Raw genomic sequence first — 16551 nt, 5'->3', positions numbered from 1 at the left:
TCCAGGATCAGACCCTTTCTGACCCAGGATGCTACTAAGACTCTTATCCACTCACTGGTCATCTCCAGACTGGACTGCTGTAATCTCTTCCTGACTGGCATTCCTGACAAATACCTCTCTCCACTCCAATCTATCCTCAATGCTGCTGCCCGGCTCATTTTCCTCACCAAACGCACTACGTCCACCTCTCCTCTCTTACTAGTCCTTCACTGGCTCCCCTTCCCTTTCAGAATCCATTTCAAGCTTCTCACACTTGCTTACAAAGCCCTCACCCACTCCTCTCCCATCTACATCTCTGATCTTATCTCGCTTTACACTCCCACCCATCCTCTTCGCTCTGCTAATGCACACCGACTCTCCTGCCTACGGATTACTTCCTCCCACTCCTACCTCCAAGATTTTTCACGTGCTGCACCACTTCTCTGGAATTCCCTACCTCTCCCCCTCAGACTCTCCACCTCTCTACAAAACTTCAAACGGGCTCTCAAGACCCACTTCTTCACCAAACCCAGCCAAATCTCATCCTAAACCTCTGTTCCATGCTCTCTATGTACCCCATCTGTCTCACCCCTGTCTGTCTACCCCTCCCTTTTAGAATGTAAGCTCTCACGAGCAGGGCCCTCTTCCCTCATGTGCTTACTCTTTTCTTACTTTAATAATCTTCAGCTGCACCAAATCCAGCAGTCTTCTGCCACCTGATACTTATTCCAGTGTCATCTGCTGATGTAGCTATGTTTATTTACCCTGTACTTGTCCTATATTGTCGTCAACTGTAAGTTGCTGTTTTCCTGTTTGATTATTTATGTACTCTGTAATTGGGCACTGCGGAACCCTTGTGGCGCCATATAAATAAAGGATAATAATAATAATAATAAATAATATAATATATAGCAGTACGGTACAGTAGGCCACTGCTCTACCTACCTCTGTGTCGTCAAGTATACTATCCATCCATACCTGTGGTGCATTTTAGAAAAAAACATTTCTCGGCAGAGCAATCTATAAATCCATCATTTTTCAGACAGCAACAGTGGGTATTGTAATAGTCACCCAATCCATCACTTTTATAGGGTTACATGCACCCACATGCTACAGCCTGTCTCAATAATTTTACTGTCACGCTGTGTGTGTTTGTGTTTTTATTTGGGTATTTTTTGTTGTTGTAGAACTACAGGTACCAGCAAGCCCGTTATTTCCCCGCCTGCTGGTATTTGAGGTTCTCCAAGTACCAGCAAGCGGGGGAGGCTTGCTGGGCCTTGTAGTTCCACAACGAAAAAACAATATTCTTTTTTTACACACATGGCTATCAGCCCGGCACCCACCACCCAGGGGTGCTGGGGACAGCCTCGGGCTTCACCCCTGGCCCTTGGGTGCCTCGAGGGGAGGAACCTCTTGATTTAAGGGGTCCCCACTCCTCCAGGGAACCCCGGCCAGGGGTGACTAGTTGGAGGGGTAATGCCAGGGCCGCAGGGACCTACATAAAAGTGTCCCCCGGCTGTGGCATTATCTCTCTGGCTAGTGGAGCCCGGTGCTGGTTTTAAAAATATGGGGGACCCCTACATCTATTGTCCCACGTATTTTTGGAACCTGGACCGGTCTAAGAGCCCGGTGCTAGTTGTCTAAATACGGGGAACCCCTGTCCAATTTTTCCCCCAGTATTTAAATAACCAGGACCGGCTCAAAGAGCCCGAGGCTGGTTATACTAAGGAGGGGGGACCTCACGCATTTTTTTTAACCCATTCAGACCCTTCTCCTTTAAGTTAATGGAAGTCCTGGACAACAAAATTGCATTCATGTCCTCCTCCCTCACCCTTCCCAGTCCCAAACACTCATTTTTTTTTCTTTAAAAATTTATAATATATAACGAGAACAATGAGCAGGCAGGCAGCGGGCATTGGCGGCATCGGACTGAGATAGAAATTAGTGGTGGAGGGCTGGGTCAGTTGATTGTGGGCGAGTTTGTAAGCCATTGGCGGTGGCAGCGGGTATCGGCTCAGAGGCAGTAGCGGGCATTGGCTAAGGGTCATCGGCAGGATTCGGCGGACATTATGGCTGTAGTGCCTCACTAGCCACTGACCTCACCGCACGCCACTGTGGGACAGATGTAACATGCAGAGAGAGGTAGATTTGGGAGGGGGAATGTCCTAGCATAACTGTTAATTGCAGTGTAATACTGTAATTCAGCTGTGCAGCATTTGTGGCTAAATGTCAAAGAAGCCAGTATTTACCCTGCATGCAAAACAATAAATGTATTTGAACATACCTCCCAACTATCCCAATTTTTGCAGGACAGTCACTTTTTTGGGGAATGTCCAGCTAACCCAAACAACCCCCCCCCCTTCCCATGGGGAAGGGGGGGGGGGGTGGAAGGCTCCCTGTAGTTTGTTGCTCTGCAAATATGCACATTGTGGGTAATTCAGACCTGATCGCTAGGGTGTGTTTTTTGCATCCCTGTAATCAGGTAGTTGCCGCCTACAGCGGAAGGGAAAATTTGCTGTGCAGGTGTGTGATCACATGTGCACAAGAGCTGCACAGCTCAGCACTTACTCAGCCATTGAGGTGACGTCACAAATCCTCCCACAAAACGCCGGGTCCCTCCAGTGTTTTTCCGGACACTCCCTAGAAACATTCAGTTGCCACCCACACAAACACCCTCTTCTTGTCAATCTTCTTGTGATCTCCGGACCGTCGCACTTACGCATTGTGGCGCATACGCATGTGCAGTGCAGACCAGATTGCCCGCTGGGTGAAAATAAATTGAAGCGATCTGGTCTGAATAAGCCTCAATGTCTATTCACGGGAGACAGAGGGGCTGGGGCATGGCCAGCAGCTCACAGAGCACCTATAATGACAAAAATGGGAGACATGGCTCATGATCGCGATATACCTGCGAAGGTACGCCCTCTACTGATTGACAGGCAGAGGCATTCGCATTTTCTGCGGGGCACCCGGAGAAAATGTAGGCACGCGCACAGGATGGACCCTGCGTATATGCCCCCATCCTCTTCATAGTTTTTGCGGTTGGAACGCGTATTACGATCCAAACTGAATTAGGCCCTATGTCTTATATACACGAGCAGTGTGAAAATATCAATCGATGGGGGTTATTCCAAGATGATCGCAGCAGGAATTTTGTTAGCAGTTGGGCAAAACCATGTGTACTGCAGGGGAGGCAGATATAACATGTGCAGAAAGAGTTAGATTTGGGTGAGTTATTTTGTTTCTGTGCAGGGTAAATACTGACTGCTTTATTTTTACACTGCAAATTAGATTGCAGATTAAACACACCACACCCAAATCTAACTCTCTCTGCACATGTTAAATCTGCCTTCCCTGCAGTGCACATAGGTGGTCATTCCGAGTTGTTCGCTCGGTAATTTTCTTCGCATCGCAGCGATTTTCCGCTTAATGCGCATGCGCAATGTTCACACTGCGACTGCGCCAAGTAAATTTGCTATGCAGTTAGGAATATTACTCACGGTTTTTTCATCGTTCTGGTGATCGTAATGTGATTGACAGGAAGTGGGTGTTTCTGGGCGGAAACAGGCCGCTTTAGGGGCGTGTTGGAAAAAATGCTACCGTTTCTGGGAAAAACGCGGGAGTGGCTGGAGAAACGGAGGAGTGTCTGGGCGAATTCTGGGTGTGTTTGTGACGTCAAACCAGGAACGACAAGCACTGAACTGATCGCACTGGCAGAGTAAGTCTCGAGCTACTCAGAAACTGCACAGAGATGTCTTATCGCAATATTGCAAATCTTTCGTTCGCAATTTTAAGATGCTAAGATTCACTCCCAGTAGGCGGCAGCTTAGCGTGTGCAATGCTGCTAAAAGCAGCTTGCGAGCGAACAACTCGGAATGAGGGCCATGGGGGGTAATTCTGAGTTGATCGCAGCAGGATTTTTGTTAGCAGTTGGGCAAAACCATGTGCACTGCATTTACGAACAGATGATTTTTTTATATAAATTTTAAAATGTTAGTAAATGTGTGTGTTTTTTTCAACCTGGAAGCCCAACATCGATTAAGATAGACCCCTGGGTTTTAAGGATAACCATGGTTGAGTCCAATGGTTAATTCACATTGACCGAAGTTCTAATTAAGTCACCTGTGCTCAAGCATGATATCCTTAAAATCTGGATTGCAATGACAGCATTTTGGAACTATGCCTAAGGGTTTAATTTTTACATTTATCCACTGACAATAAATCTACCTACAATATCCCTGTAACTGTTATGATTACAGTATTTCACTAAATAATTTAATTTGCTGAACCTTCTGTAAAAAGAAATATTAAGCTGCTGTAATTCCCAGATGCAGCAAATTTGTTAGCTAGTGGGCAAAACCATGTGCACTGCAGGGATGGGGGCAGATATAACATTTGCAGAGAGATTTAGGTGGGTTATATTGTTTGTGTGCAGGGTAAATACTGGCTGTTTTGTTTTTACACTGCAATTTAGATTTCAGTTTGAACACACCGCACCAAAATCTAACTCTCTCTGCACATATTATACACCCCCCCCCTGCAGTGTACATGGTTTTAGCTAATAAATTTGCTGCTGTGATCAGATCTGAGTTAAGCCCTATGTATTTGGCACTGGCAAAGGGTTAGAGGCCTTGCTGTAGAGCTCACACCTTTCTTATCATGCATTGTAATATTTCCTATGTCCTGATGTTGTGCTCTCTGCTCCATCCAAGTAAACAGCAATGTAGCATGGCTATCAAAGAGCGTGAAGTTTGCAGATTTCCTGGGATTAATGCTAAGGAATGCTATTCCAGAGGCTGCTGCTTTAATTCAAGTGTCACTGGGGTTAAATGGTGTTTTTACCTTAAAAACACAGGTAGAGTATATAGTACAGTGGTAAAGTGGGAGCATGTAGTGCTATTGATTACAGATTTGATGGAGCTTAAACATGGATAAGGTCCATGGCTCTAAGAGTTTATCTTGTGTATCCTTTATTCTTAGTCATGGTCAGATAAGATTAGAAAATACCATTTAAGTGGAAATTTCCTGTTAGCTGTTTTTCAGTTTGCTCAACTGTCTGATTAACTGGTCCTAAAAAAGGACCAAAGGAGCTAAATTGCCCTGTGATCTAGCTAAATTGCCCCAGTAAAAAAAAAAAAAAAACTAAGCTGCTGTAATTCCTGGATGTTTCCTTACTGCATCAACAGGAAGTGACAAGAAACAATGTAATGTGGAACCGTACAGCAGAAGGGATTGCGGCTACCCCACAATAAGTGCAGCGGAATGTAAGAAGAGGAATTGTTGCTTTGACTGCAGCATTCCCGGGGTTAACTGGTGTTTCTTCAAGTCACAAGGTATGGAGCTGCTGTATAGTTACTCGCAAGTCAGTAGTTGTATGATGCTCACACCTGTTAAGCTGGATACACACAGAATGCCCTACACAGGGGGTGAAATGAGCGCCCCCCCCCCACCCCCCGTACGCTCAGTACACATCACGCTGTGCTGAGCGGGGGGAGAGATGTGTGCTGAGCAGTTCGCTCAGCACACATCTCTCCCCAAAATCGGGCCGTGAATACGGACCTTTAAACTGGATCCACACTTAGATTATCTGTCCAATTTTTTTTTCTAGTTGAAACAAAATTATGCTAATATGTGGCAGCAAATGACAATTGACCATTTGCTCACAAACACTGGAAAACATCCAAAAATGGTCATTTAGATAAATTGGTTAAATCCATTTCATTTAGCTAATTTATCCAAACTACCTTTATTGTATCTTTGTGGGTGAATGATGTGTGGGTCAGTGTTGAGGGTGGTGGAGGAGATGGGTAATAGGCACAGCAGGGTGTGGACAGTCAAATAGTGTGCTTAGAGGTTCAGAGTCATTGTATGAGACTCTGGCAACAGTGACTTGATGAGTCTGGTGTCCATAGGGTGGGACGCATTAACCTTTTTATGCTATTGAAATAGTTCTCCTCCTGACCGACGCAGTTCCTTGCTCCGAGGTTGGTGTATTGTCCTGTTGCAGCGCCTCTCCACTGTGGTAACAGTGAGCTGTGTGGTGTTGCTGGCGCATGCCAATCTCCCCCCAACCTCCCTCTTGCATTTCAGACCTACGTACGCATGATGGGATCTTGTATGATATGCGCGTGTGCTGTAGAGATGAAAGTGGGGGTGAGGAGGCAGATCGTGAGATGGGGAAACTTTGTGGACTGTTAGCGAAGGGGAGCACTGGGCAATCTGAGTTGCAAAGAGGGCAGCAGAAGAGGTTATTGCATGTGCACTGGTGACAGGTCCATCATTGGTGGCCAGCCTCAGTGGTAAAGGGGTACATGAGCTAGTGTCCCTTGGCCAGCCATGTACCATGGCCACCTCCCTACCTCCTATATATTCTCCCTGATCTGTCACTTTGTTACGGTCTGCTGCTGGCACTGGTGTATCGTCCTGCAGTTGCCGTCTCCACCCATTGCTGTGACTTCCCCCAGAGTTAGCCACACAGAGTGACAGATCTGGGAAAATATATAGGAGATCATTACTTTCACTTGCAGCCTACCTTATTTTTTGCAGCCTAGCATGCTCCTGACCCCTTCTCTCACTAATACTTATACAACATTCATGAACTCATCTTAAGGTTTCTTTATTATTCAGTCACACTGTCTTGGATCCAAACCATTTCCTGTGGCATTGCAGTCAAACAATTGAGCTATTTACCCTTGCATAGAAAGGTATAATCTAAGCTAGAGAATTCTATTTGGAGCTCACCTTGTACTTTGTGAAGAAATAATCAGCTTTGTGGCTGAGCAGATATATGGAGTGTGTGGCTGCACACTGCATTGATCTGCTGAGTTGCAATGCTAATAATTTTTATTTTTTTGCAAAGTACCAATAGCTTCATTGTGAAGGTGGAAAGAAGGGTGTTACGGCATGAAATGTACAAACTGCGAGACCCTGCTGGTAGCGCCTTTGTCTATTTAGTAGGAAGGGCACGTAACAGCCGGGGGGCAATGGAGGAAGCCCCTTTAGGGCTGGAGCCCGGCGGCAACTGACTCCGTTGTCTCTGGCAGTTCCGCCCCTGGACTAGAGGAATGGTCAAGAACATGGCAACATTTAATGCCAAAAAATGCAAAATCATACACGTCTCAAAAATGCAAAGGCTAACTATAATATTAAGGGCATTATAATGGCAAGAGGAAAGCTATCTAAGTATTACTATTTCAGGTAAGCAATGTAACAAAGCAATAGGAAAGGCAAGTCAGATGCTTGTTTGCATAGGTTAAAGAACCAGTAGCAGAAAAAAGTAATACAGGTTGAGTATCCCATATCCAAATATTCCGAAATACGGAATATTCCGAAATACGGACTTTTTTGAGTGAGACTGAGATAGTGAAACCTTTGTGTTTTGATGGCTCAGTGTACACAAACTTTGTTTAATACTCAAAGTTATTAAAAATATTGTATTAAATGAACTTCAGACTGTGTGTATAAGGTGTATATGAAACATAAATGAATTCTGTGAATGTACACACACTTTGTTTAATGCACAAAGTTATAAAAAATATTGGCTAAAATGACCTTCAGGCTGTGTGTATAAGGTGTATATGAAACATAAATGCCTTCTGTGCTTAGATTTAGGTCCCATCACCATAATATCTCGTTATGGTATGCAATTATTCCAAAATACAGAAAAATCCGATATCCAAAATTCCTCTGGTCCCAAGCATTTTGGATAAGGGATACTCAACCTGTAATGCCACTGTATAGGTCCTTGGTACAGCCACATTTAGAATCCTGTGTTCAGTTCCAGAAGCCATATCTCCAGAAGGCTGTAAATACATTAGGGCAACTAAAATTGTGCATGGCCTACATCACAAAACTTACCTGGAAATACTAAAAAATGTTGATGTGTATAGTTTGGAGAAGGGAAGAGGGAACATACAGTAATAGAAACATTTAAATATATAGGGAGGAATGTAATAGGGTGTGAGAATCAGAAAGTGAGAGATTTTGTGTTTTTTCCTGTTGTTTTTTTTGTTTTTGTTTGATTGTTTGTTTTTAAAGTGGCAATCCTTTACATGGCAAAACCAGGTTGATATTTGCCATGTAAAGGATTGCCACCGTGGGCATGTGTAGAAGGGGCACTGCTACTGTTGGCATTATGTGTGTAAGCTGCACTGATATGGTGGTTATGTGTATAAAGGGCACTGCGACTGTGGGTATTATTATTATTATTATTACATGCGGTGTAAGGACAATAAGATAGTGCTACTGTGTGGCGTATTTTGATTTGGGGTGCTATTGTGTGGCCATGCCCCTTCCTTGTGATACCACACCTTCTTTTTTTAAGGAGCGCACTGTCCCTTTATTAAGTATTGGAGAGAGGGCCCAAATTAATAGTTTGCAGGGAGGCGCCAAACACCCTAGCACTGGCCCTTTGGTAGGGGACAGGATTTGCTTCTGCTTGTGCACATATGTTATGATTGCCAGCCAACAGCACTGGTTTTGCCTATAACACTAACTATAAATATTTTGAATTGGTCCTGGACCACCAATCCAAGGCACCCCTGCAAGTGTCCTGAGGCACCCCAGGGTGCAGTTTGAGAACCACTGGTCTAGTGAGTACCCAGGATAATTATTGTAGCTGGTCTGCGGGTAACAGCTCTCAGATCCACTTCTAGAAAAAATGCAGCAATGTAATTTGAGTGACAAACTGCAGAGATGAACCCTTTCTGTGACTGCTGCACAGGGATCACACAAACTCTATTCATAGGGCTGACTTCACTTAGGGGAGATGTTCTCACCCCGCAAAGAAGTGCGAGTATATACCGCACTTACGGTACCATTGGATTTACAGATATTTTCTTGCAATACACTATGGGGGTCATTCTGAGTTGATTGCTCGCTAGCAGTTTTTAGCAGCCATGCAAACGCATTGTCGCTGCCCACTGGAGAGTGTATATTCACTTTGGAGAAGTGCGAACACTTGAGCAGCAGAGCGCCTGCAAAATCGTTTCAAAATAAGACCAGCACTGTAGTTACACTTCGTGTGCGTTGATTCTAACAACCGAGGGACGGCTTTTGATGTCACACACCCATCCAGCGAATGCCCAGCCACGTCTGCATTTCTTCTGCCACGCCTGCATTTTTCCAAGCACTCCCTGAAAACGGTCAGTTGACACCCAGAAACGCCCTCTTTCTGTCAATCTCCTTGTGGCCTGTTCTGTGATTGGAATAATCGCTAGAACTAGTGCAAAACCACAATGGACTTTGTACCCGTACGATGCGCATGCACATTACGGAGCATGCGCATGCACAGATTAGCCATTTTTTTTCAACTGATTGCTACGCAGCGAACAACGGCAGCATGCGATCAACTCGGAATGACCCCCTATATACATAGAAACATGGATTTTTACTGCAGGAATTATGGTTAGTTTAGGGGTATCGGTTAGGGTCAACAGAGGTGTAGCTAGGGGTCCAAGCGCCCCTGGCAAAGTAAGGGACTGGCGCCCCCCCTTTCGATAAAGCATTGCAGTCCATTGGCGGTTACCATGTTGGAGCCACAGCAACTGACCCCCTCCCCCACACGCTGCCCTACATCATCGGCTGGGATTCACTGTTGGTGTGAAGCCACTGGGAACAGTCTGGTAGCATTAGCAGCAGTCTGTGTCATAGATAGGGAAGGCAGAAGGTTAACTAGCTAATAGCAGTCTGTTGGCAGCAGAGGCTGGGCGGGGGGCTGAGAATGAGCCAACGCTGATCAGTGTCCAGTCTGCTCAGACAAAAATATTTTGTGATCAGGGCTAGTTCTAGACCAAAGGAGCCAATGGCAAAAATTTCCTTTGGCACCCCCCCACACACATACACACACACACACACACACACACACACACACACACACACACACACACACCAAAAAAGAACATATCCCAGTTTAACATAACGCTATGTGGTGCAAGGTGTGGAGCTGGTCACTTGTATCAGACCTCTGACATTTGCCTTTTCACCCATATTGCATACTTTTTCTTGCAGGTTGTGTCTTAATTCAAGAAGTGTTCTGAGTACTTCAGCTTAGTATCTTTACTGACCCCTCTTTACCCCACACTACATAACTGACCCCTCTATACCCTACACTACATCACTGACCTTTCTATAACCATCACTGCATTACTGACCCCTCTATACAGTACACTGACCTCTATATACCTGCTAGTACATCCCTGATGCCTATATTCCCTAAGCTAAATCCCTGACGCCTCTATTCCCTACGCTACATCCCTGACGCCTCTATTCCCTATGCTACATCCCTGACGCCTCTATACCCTACGCTACATCCCTGATGCCTCTATTCCCTACGCTACATTCCTGATGCCTCTATAACCTACGCTACATCCCTGACGCCTCTATACCCTACGCTACATCCCTGACGCCTCTATACAGTACAATGCATTACTGATCCCTCTAGACCATACATCCTCATTACATCAGAGAGATAGTGAAACACTGGAAAAAATAAGGATAAAGTGGACTACAGAAACTGATGCTCTAAACAAAGGAGAGAGAGAGAGAGAGAGAAAAGCACAAGGGAAAGTGGGCAATCGGAACACCATAGAGAGAGGAGAGATAGAAATGCCTGAAAAAGTAAAGGGGGTTGGGTATGGCATCCGGCGCTCGGGATTCCAGCAGTCACATGATACCTAATCCTAATCCTCTGGGGGGGTGGCGGATAGGGCTAACCCTCAGGGGGTGGCAGCTAGGACTAACCCCCCCCCCTCCTAGTGCCTTCCCTAACACCCGCTCCCCCGGTCCTAACCCTCCCTCCAATACTCGCCTTCGGGATGTTGGCTGTCTGTGTGCCGGCACCAGTCTCCCAAGTGGTGTCAGGATTCCAACATCGGTCAAATGACCGCCGGTATACCGTCTGCCGGGATGGTAAATGTATCCTGAGGACAGGTAGTGAGTGTGGAGGGATAGGTGGTTCAGTAAAATGTAACAGCTCAAACTGCGATCATTCACTGATAAATTGATTTATAGCTCTCCCTTTTTAACCATTGCAGTCATAAAAGCAATGTTTTTTAAACTTTTAAATAAAGCTTGTTAGCATCCCCAGCACACTGTATATGCTGGGAGATGTAGTTCTCAATATGAAAACATTTAATTACTGTATGAACTCTAATTCCCCAACTGAAACCTCTCACAAACACACACTCCTAAATCTAGTACACACACACACACACACACACACACATTTCCCCAGTACTGACAACTCTCATCACTTCCACACACTGACAACTCCCTCCTGCTCCTCTCCCCACTGACACTGACAGCTCCCTCACAGTCACACACATCCTCCACCCCCCCACCCCCCCCACACACACACTGATAGCACACATGCACAAATCCCCCCCTCCTCGACACTAACTGTCACGGACTGCTTGGGCAGCAGGGGGCAGGCTCTGACTTGAAGTGCTGAAATTCAACAGCTCTCTCGAACTTGCAAGGCATGGCTGTGCAGCTGTCTCCAGCCATCTCCTTGCCCACTGTGTAATTTGTGGCGTTCTCTGATGTTCCCCGCTCTGCCTCTACAACCGGCACATAATGTACAGCAGTGGTGACTCCTGAGTATGGGCCTGGAGAACTCCGCCTACCGGGGGGTAGGGATTAATAATTTCAAAGGGGCAGAGCTAGGAGTGAAGCAGTGGACAGCAGTTGAGGGGCGTTTCAAACTGTAACAGGGTTGGGACAATTTCAGTATCCTTCCCTCACCGTCTAATTGGTCAGTCCCACGCTGATTGCCATAGCGCCCTTTCGAGACTGCAGAACTCTATCCCTTAGCCACGGTTGGCACAGCTGGATGGTGCCCCTGGCAAGTGCCATCCTGGCCAAGGGGTAGATACGCCCCTGAGGGTCAGGGCCAGCAACAGAAATCTCGGGGCCCAGTACACTGATATCTCTGGGGCCACCTCAACCCCCCCTTAACTTGGCAGAGGGATCTTTAAAAAAAATGGAGCCTTTGACTCGGACCGTTAGTGAGGCCGGCAGGTGGTTTTCATACTGGGCTATCCAGCTCTTCGGTGGCGGTGGCAGGGACATTCAGAAAAGGGCCAGCACAGCAAAATGCATAATAATGGCAATACAGTATGGACCACAGGGACTGGACAAAGTGATGGGGTAAAAGGAGGGGGGAGGGTTTAGTTGGCCTGTTAATTGTTTTCCTGCTTAAATTGAGCAGTTGGTGGATACACTTTAAATAGCAATATTGGCACTGTGGCCCCATTATTTCTGTTCTTAATACTTGGAGCCCTGAACAAGTGTCCCCTTTGTCCCCCCTGTCACCGGTCCTGTTCAGGCGTTACCTATGGAGAAGCTGCGACATGACATCCTAGGACACGATACTGCACCATGCATCACCATTATATTTCAGTGTGCCTTGTCAATATTTAAATCTTGTTCTGTGTGACGTGAGTTGTAAATGGTTGAAAATCTCTGTGCTACAGTATCGTCACCATGTAGTTATAACAACACCGCAAAACCACCAAAAGACGTGTTTTGGTAGAGGGACTGCTGGAGGGGCCCATTGGGGCCCCCAGTTTGCTACCCCACCCCAGTATACCTGTGCTGTAGCCAGTGGAAGGGGCACTATCTTCCCGGTGATCTCTTCGGGAAGATGGTGCCGCACATAGAAAGCAAAGACTCTGGCTGCACTCTCCTGCCCTCGCTCTAAGCAAGGTGATCGGGCCACAAAAGGACCCCTGTCGGACCTTGGCCTGTGGGCCACAAAAGGATGCATTGGGGGCGGCATGCGGCCCATGGGTTTGACACCCCTGCCCTAGAGTATCAAAATTTGTTTCACGGCACCCCTAGGCCAAAGTTTTTTTTATTGAGAAATTCAGAAAAAAATATAAAATTAAGTAAATTGTGTTTATAGCATGTCATCCTCAGGTTCAGTTATGATGTGAGGGAATGGTTTTGCCAATTTAATAAAGTATAAATAATTTTAATTGGTCCTGGACCACCAAACTATGCTACCAGTGCAAGAACCCCAGTTTGGAAACTACTGCCATAAAATAAACCTTTTTTGTTTTTTTTAAACTACATGTAATACACCTTAGATCTCAGTTCCTAAAAGGTTTTAAACCCTTGCATACAGTAAACTACACATATTTAAAAATCCTACACCGGGCACAAGTGCTCACGGGCCAATTTCATGGCAGTCTCGGATAGGAGGGCATTGTGGATTCACCAAGGGAATGCTGATGCTGACTCCAAGAAGAAAGGGAGTCTCTTCCCTATGAAGGTGAAGCCTTGTTTGGCGACGGCCTTGTTAATTTGATCTCGGCAGCTCCCGCAGGTAAGTCATCCTTCTTGCCCTATGTTCCCTCTCAACGGATGAAGACGCATCATTATCTGACGCAGTCATTTCGGCCCAATAGATATGCAAGAAGTTAAGATTCCCCTTTCTTTGCAGGTAGAGGAAGGAAAAGAGGGAAGAGGTCTGTAGCCTCTTCAAGATCGCAGGAGCAGAGATCGTCCTCTGCTTCTGCCAAATCCACTGCATGACGCTGGGGCTCTCTTGCAGGAGCCCGCACCAGTGGGGGGCACGTCTAAAACTCTTCAGTCAGTTCTGGATTCATTCGGACCTGGACTCGTGGGTTTTACAAATAGTGTCCCAAGGGTACAAACTGGGGTTTCAAGACGTTCCCCCTCACCGATTGTTCAAATCAGCCTTAGTCAGCAGGGAGAAGGTTTTTATTCAAGCCTCTTCGTGGTCCCGAAGCCGGACGGCTCAGTCAGACCAATCTTAAATCTGAAATCCCTTAATTTCTACCTAAAGAAATTCAATTTCAAGATGGAATCTCTCAGGGTAGTGATCTCCAGTCCGGGGGATAAAGGAGATTTCATGGTTTTGGTAGACATAAAGGATGCCTACTTATATGTTCCCATTTAGCCACTGCATCAAGCTACCTGGGGTTTGCAATTCAGGATTGTCATTACCAATTTCAGACGTTGCCGTTTGGTCTGTCCACGGCTCCGAGGATTTTCACCAGGGTGATGGCGGAAATGATGGTCCTCCTTCGCAAGCAAGGAGTCACAATTATCCCGTACTTGGATGATCTCCTGATAAAGGCGAGATCCAGGGACCAGTTGGTGCAAAACATCTACTCTCCCTGACAGTTCTTCAACAACATGGTTGGCTCCTAAACTTGCCAAAATCGCAGTTGGTCCCAATGACGCGGTTGTTGTTTTTGGGAGTGATACTGGACACAGAAGAGGTTTTCTTCTAGTGGAAAGGCTCTGGAGATCCAGAGTCTGGTCAAACAAATTCTGAAACCAGCAAGAGTGTTAATCCATCAATGCATTCAGTTGCTGGGGAAGATGGTTGCGGCCTACGAGGCCATTCAGTTTGGCAGGTTCCATGCCAGAGTGTTCCAGTGGGACCTTTTGGACAAGTGGTCCGGATCCCACCTACACATGCACCGGAGGATAATCCTGTCTTCCAAGACCAGAATCTCACTCCATTGGTGGCTGCACAGTTCTCACCACCTAGAGGGGCGATGGTTCGGGATCCAGGACGGGATCCTAGGGACCACGGATGCAACCCTCCGAGGCTGGAGAGCAGTCACACAGGGGGAAAACATCCAAGGAAGATGGTCAAGTCTTCCTTGGATGTTTTCATCTCCACATAAATGTTCTGGAGTTAAGGGCCATTTAATAACTGCAGACACAGTACGCACTGGGACGGGTGCCCAGCATCCTCTACGGACTAAGAGAAAAGGATTTACCGGTAGGTATTAAAATCCTATTTTCTCTAACGTCCTAGAGGATGCTGGGGACTCCGTAAGGACCATGGGGATAGACGGGCTCCGCAGGAGACATGGGCACTTTAAGAAAGACTTTAGTTCTGGGTGTGCACTGGCTCCTCCCTCTATGCCCCTCCTCCAGACCTCAGTTTGATACTGTACCCAGTGGAGACTGGGTGCTTTTCAGGAGCTCTCCTGTGCTTTCTGACAGAAAGTATTTTGTTAGGTTTTTAATTTTCAGGGAGCACTGCTGGCAACAGACTCCCTCATCGAGGGACTGAGGGGAGAGAAGCAGCCCTACTCTCTGAGTTGCAAGGTCCTGCTTCTTAGGCTACTGGACACCATTAGCTCCAGTGGGATTGGTACGCAGGATCTCACCCTCGCCGTCCGTCCCAGAGCCGCGCCACCGTCCCCCTCGCAGAGCCGGAAGATAGAAGCCGGGTGAGTATGAGAAGAAAAGAAGACTTCAGAGGCGGCAGAAGACTTCATGATCTTCACTGAGGTAACGCACAGCACTGCAGCTGTGCGCCTTTGCTCCCATACACCTCACATACTCCGGTCACTGTAAGGGTGCAGGGCGCAGGGGGGGCGCCCTGGGCAGCAATATAAACCTCTTTCGCAAAAATATAACATATATACAGCTGGGCACTTTATATATGTATAAGCCCCCACCAATTTTAGTTTAAGCGGGACAGAAGCCCGCCTCCGAGGGGGCGGGGCTTCTCCCTCAGCACTCACCAGCGCCATTTTTTCTCCACAGCACCGCTGAGAGGAAGCTCCCCGGACTCTCCCCTGCTTATACCACGTTAGACAAGAGGGTTGAAAAGAGGGGGGGGGGGGGCACATAATTCGCAAATTACATACAGCAGCACTACTGGGCAAACATTAAGTTACTGTTTTATTCCTGGGTTATATAGCGCTGGGGGGTGTGCTGGCATACTCTCTCTCTGTCTCTCCAAAGGGCCTTGTGGGGAAACTGTCTTCAGAAAAAGCATTCCCTGTGTGTGTAGTGTGTCGGTACACGTGTGTCGACATGTCTGAGGAAGAAGGCTATATTAGAGAGGAGCGGGAGCAAATGAATGTGGTGTCTCCGCCGACAGCTGATTGGATGGATATGTGGAATGTTTTAAATACTAGTGTAAACTCATTGCACAAAAGATTAGACAAGGCAGAAGCTTTGGGACAGTCAGGGTTTAAACCCATGCCTGATCCTATGTTGCAGGGACTGTCAGGGTCTCATAAGCGCCCACTATCCCAGATTGTTGACACAGATACCGACACGGATTCTGACTCCAGTGTCGATTACGATGATGCAAAGTTACAGCCAAAATTGGCAAAATCCATTCGATTTATGATTATGGCAATAAAAGATGTTTTGCACATCACAGAGGAACCCCCTGTCGCTGACAAGAGGGTACATATGTACAAGGGTAAAAAGCCTGAGGTAACCTTTCCCCCCTCACACGAGCTGAACGAGTTATGTGAAAAAGCTTGGGAATCTCCAGATAAAAGACTGCAGATTTCCAAAAGGATTCTTATGGCGTATCCTTTCCCATCAACGGATAGGTTACGATGGGAATCCTCCCCTAGGGTGGACAAAGCATTAACACGCTTATCCAAGAAGGTAGCCCTCCCGTCCCAGGATACGGCTACCCTCAAAGAGTGTGCTGACCGCAAACAGGAGATTACCCTGAAGTCCATTTATACACATTCAGGTACCTTACTCAGACAGGCAATTGCGTCGGCCTGGGTGTGTAGTGCTGTAGCGGCATGGACAAATACCTTATCTGAGGGG

The sequence above is a fragment of the Pseudophryne corroboree genome, unplaced genomic scaffold (genome assembly GCF_028390025.1).
Source record: "Pseudophryne corroboree isolate aPseCor3 unplaced genomic scaffold, aPseCor3.hap2 scaffold_510, whole genome shotgun sequence".
NCBI lineage: Eukaryota > Metazoa > Chordata > Amphibia > Anura > Myobatrachidae > Pseudophryne > Pseudophryne corroboree.
Note: the sequence above shows the minus strand (reverse complement) of the source record.